General features: G+C 33.6%; 1 long non-coding RNA gene across 2 annotated transcripts in view; it reads right to left on the reverse strand.

The window, feature by feature from the left end:
* Positions 1–4,631, reverse strand: part of LOC144038279 (uncharacterized) — a 6,260-nt gene extending 1,629 nt beyond the window's left edge. Inside the window, exons 1-3 of one of the 2 annotated variants that reach the window (XR_013289199.1) lie at positions 3,312–4,631; positions 2,193–2,263; positions 1–354 (exon numbers count right to left, since the gene is read on the reverse strand). The exon at positions 1–354 is cut by the window's left edge and continues 1,629 nt beyond it. This is a non-coding gene — a long non-coding RNA (uncharacterized LOC144038279). Of the gene's footprint in view, positions 355–2,192 lie in introns of both variants that reach the window. The other variant, XR_013289198.1, reaches the window with a different exon arrangement.
* Positions 4,632–5,036: the final 405 nt, after the last annotated feature.

Raw genomic sequence — 5,036 nt, forward strand, 5'->3', positions numbered from 1 at the left:
ACATTCAATTAGGATCCAGCCTTTGGCTGACTTTAATGACCTGAGCACATTCTTAAATGCAAAAAATGAAAATCTTTAGCCAGTTCAAATCTGACGAGGCCAATTTTGTTTACAGAATGTAATAATTATTGGAATGTTTTATTATAATATTTATTGTTATAGATATAGCATGGATGTGCTTCCGGCCATTAAATAAATGCAACTTTCGTCAACAAATAAAATCAAAAAATAACATCTAACCCCAGGGCCCCAGGGGAAAAATAGAAATAGAAATGGAACATATTCACCTTATTTTCGCCGTCTCTGCCAAAACTTACTCCTTCTCCATGGTCAAGGAAATCCCCAATTGTCCTCCTGTAAAATTCATTCTCACGATTCATTCTCACGGACTATCTATAATTATCGCATTAAGACTAACTTTTAATTTTAAATGTATTTATTTAACATGGACTGTTTGTGTCCTTCGCGACGATATACCCAGACCAACCAATAATTCCCCCATCTGAAAAAGATCGCTTTAGAGAATTTTTCAGACTAATATATAAAGTTTTGCAGTAAATAAATTTTGCTTGCTTTTTGTTTAGAAAGAGGGGAAAATTTTACATTTAACCAGCAAATTTGACAATGCGTCCCAAGCAACTATTTAAATTTCAAAAGAGAATTCGGGAAAACACTAGAAGACCAAACTTAAAAAAGTAAAATATAATAATTAAGATTGAAATAAATTGTATCTTATCTGTCTGTATTCATATTAGCTGTTTCAATTTCTGAAACCAGACGAAATTTACCTGTATTATCTTTTGTACTATAAAAATATTGTAGCTTATGCCAATGAATTTTACAAAGAATCTCAGTTTTCAGCCAATTCATCAATTATTATTAATACATAAAGTTGCCCTTAGTTTTAATGTTATCATTAAGCTTGCTAGTCCCCCTTGTTGATGTTTGTCCAAAAAGCTGACTGTTTTAAAATAGACAGACATAAACAAATCAGATCAAATCAAAATAGACATCAAACGTTTTTAAAATGTAATAAATCTGTGTGTATATAGTGTTGTCAATCAGTTCATTATATTTACGAAATGTTTTACTGTAAATGTTATCACCTTATATCTGTCAAAAATAGAGTGCAGTGTAAACAGTCAGTATCACATCATATGGTCTGGTATCACCAATTCAAGGAAAGCATTGTTTGTGGGGTTGAGTCACCATCGTAGTGGACAGTTCTGGACGCAGGAATGCTTTAAGGACGCTTGTGCAGAGCATATGGAGCAGTTTTTCATAGGACAGTTCGTGCAGAGCATTGTGTGCATTGGGCAGTGGAGCAGTTTTTCTTTTATCACATTTGTATATGATGGCAGTCACTGTGGCAACAGGTGGCGCCAGGAACCTCCCCTCTCCATCAGGTATTGGCAGGATGTTTTGTGATGATGGCTGCATCACGCCCCTCTGATGGTGGTGGCAGTTGCAGTTTCTTTGTGGGTGGGGGGGTTTTAAAGAGGTCTGTGTCCCGCCAGTTGACTTTGTTCCGAAATAATGACCCCTGACCAATAATCCTCACTCGACTGAAAACACTAAAATCTGCCCCAACAGTATTTAGGCCATAACATGTCAGTAAATATTAAAAACAAAAACTTCCTTTATTAAAAAATTCAAAAAAATTTGAGAAAGGGGAAGAAAATAATTATTATTATTTTTAAATAAAAAATAAAATAAAAATAATAATAATAATAATAATTAAAACAATGAAAGTTTACAATTTTAAATAATTGCTAATTATATGTCAATATTTGTTATGGTTTACAATATTTAATTTAATATGTTTTGCATACCTTCATAAATAATACTTAGGATAAAATAGGACAGATATACTCTAACAATTTACAAATATAGTTAATTAATAAGTGTGTAGTTTTCAATTAATGTTTTCTCAATGGAGGCCGCAGCCCGTAAAGTCAGCCTTTGGTCAAAGGTCAAAGCAGGAATGATTTTTAATTACATAGCACCTCAAATTATGTCAAAAATGTGATTCTTCCAGATAGCTTCCCCAGTCTGTTTGTAATGAGACTTCAAATGTCGAATTCAAAGGTTAAATATATTCAGGAGGGATTAAAATTATTTTCTATTTATAAACATGGGAGAAAAAAAAAAAAAAAAAAAAAACTCCTTTTAAATTATAATTAACACATTACTTCATCCCCAGGACCGGAATATGGCACTTTGGTGGGACACCAATTGTCCTTAATGGGTGTGTCTCCTGATTCTGAAAAGATATTTAAAATTTATTAAACAATGTTATCGCGCACAAACAAAATTATAAGGGAAAAAACAATCATCTATATAAAGAATTATTCCACATTAATTGCCATCCAAGTTATTCGTTTTTAGTTAAAGTTATTTATGTTCTATAAGCATAAGATATGCATCTAAATTTTATAATATCTTAAAACTATACCTCTCTATGTTATTTGTGTATTAATATTCGTTCGTTTTATAGCAAACATAATTTTAAATATGACGTATTTGCACTCGTGAAGCCAGTTTAAGTATTCAACATTAGTGCTTAAGAAATTTATATAAGGGGCTTATAAAATCAGTTACGGCAACAATTTATATAATGTCGTTCAATTATTTAACGCAGACAATTGCGGGTTTTAGCGTTAGAAGTTTTATTAGTAATTTTACCGTCTAATTAATTTATCCCGTTTAGCGCTTATTAAACGGCTTAATTTGTTTTATTACATAAATTTGTATTATACAGTTATTTTATTTGCAAAGCAACATTTCAATATTAATCATTTTTTCAATACACTTTTCTTAAAGATACGTCCGGGACTCTCCTCTATATAAAAATGACATACACTCATAACATTATTAACGGGCGGTCGCCGTGTACGCACATTCAAAGTTAAATTGCCGTCATTAAAACCATCGAACAAATGCCATATCTTATTAGAATAAACTAACCTTTTTCACAATATAATCAAGTCCCGTCGTTCAATATTAATTACATTTTAAGTCATTATTTAAACGGTATGTTTAATCCGGAATCTTTAATTCCGACTAGCGGAAGTGATATCAGGTTAAATCATTTAGTCTTATATCATTATTTAAAGTTATATAAATGGTTATAACTTCACAAAAATACCTAAAGCTAGTATTCTAGCATTATTCATCATCATCTTATCCAAAAATACACGATTATGTGTCGTTTTTATTCCACTCGTAAACGCGTTCTTTTATCTCGTATTTTTACGTCGAACGCCCGGCGGCGCCAGCCTCAACGTCCCCCATCAATAAAATTAACTTACTGTAGCTTATAACGGCGCCATAAGATTTATTCCACCGCAATCGTGCACCCAGTCGTGCAATTATTTTATTTCTCGCCTTATATTTCATAACGATTCTCCGCTGACACCAGCGCATGCGCACACAACTCCCTGTCGCCTCGTGACGCGGCATCCGGTTGCAACCATTCTTGTAGTTCTCAAACAGTGTTTTCTTTCTATTAATTATTGCCCGTATTTTATAGCTTATTATATTATATTATATTATATTATATTATATTGTAGATTATCATAGTTCAGTTGTATTAATATTTAAAATGAAGTGACGTCTCACTTATAACAGAATTAGTCAACTGTTCTCGTCACGGTCACTTTAAGATTTTACCGTGACGTCAGAGTTTCTTCACCGACCAGACGGCATACACACACACAACGGACAGACAAGACATGTCGCTTTGTACGACATATCAAAACATATAAAATCCGGATAACTGTTCTTGTCCCAGCTGAACAGTATTGTCTAAGAATTTTAATAACCGAATATTCCAAGACCTATCGACCGATCTTAAGGCGTTCCAAATATTCTTATGTCGGTCTGACTTCCATAAGTTGAGCAAATATCTCTTGTCTAAGAATATCAATAACCAATTATTCAAAAGACCTAGCGATTGATCTTAAAACGGCATATTAAGTCCGTTTTATGTCAATCTGACTTCCATAAATTGAGCAAATATCTTGTCCCGATTACATAACAGCAGTCGTACTCTCTGCTGCGTCTATCCGCTGACTTTATTTTATTCAAGGATCATTTCTAATTACCCAAGAATCTATCGCTTGTAAAAACAAAATGCTTTTCTTGTAAAGACAAAAATGCTTTTCAAGCTGACTTCCCCTCAACTTCAATACATATATATGGACTCCAAACCAATTATCCAAATATCTAACGCTTATAAAAACAAAAATGCTTTTTAAGCTGACTTCCTCTCAACTTCAACCCATATATGTGGACTTCAAACCACTTATCCAAACAACTTCAACACATATATATGGATTTCAAACCAATTATCCAAATATCTAACGCTTATAAAAACAAAATGCTTTTTAAGCTGACTTCCCCATGCAGTTGCACTCAATTCAATGTGACAGCATCTTCATAAATATTGCTCGTCACCACATGTGTATTTTTCAAATACCGTAGGAAAATCCACAATCATGGACTCCATACAACCAAACAATTTAAACTTATACCTCTGTTCACACAAATCAAACCTTTGATTGAGTTATTTACAAAACGTATGGCGGCCGGAGCGGTCCCAAACAGAAAGAATTCCTTAAACGTGGATAATTACTCCACTTACCTCAGTTAATATGGCGCCAGGAATTCAAACCGTCCGCGAACGCCACAACCGTCAAACGTCTTTGTTGTCAGGTCGTCACCATCTGAAGAAGGTATATTAAAAATCCATACTTTTGCGTGTCCAATAAATCAAATTATGGGATAAGAAATGAACAGATTTCCTGCGCAGGATGATTTATTCCGGAGATTTCCGTTACATCATTGAATCAAACTCCAACAGTTTCAGATCAATAATGCCACTCCTCTTTCGAAGAGCCCACACTTTATTACAATCAAATCGCCAGAACAGTGTCTCCAACACCGCCCCTCATGAATAAGTAAATGTGTTATATAATGGAAAAATACAGGTTGAAAAACAGAGTTCTCAGCACACAGATACAGCTGTATTCGTC

The sequence above is a fragment of the Vanacampus margaritifer genome, chromosome 18 (assembly GCF_051991255.1).
Source record: "Vanacampus margaritifer isolate UIUO_Vmar chromosome 18, RoL_Vmar_1.0, whole genome shotgun sequence".
NCBI classification, from domain to species: Eukaryota; Metazoa; Chordata; class Actinopteri; order Syngnathiformes; family Syngnathidae; genus Vanacampus; species Vanacampus margaritifer.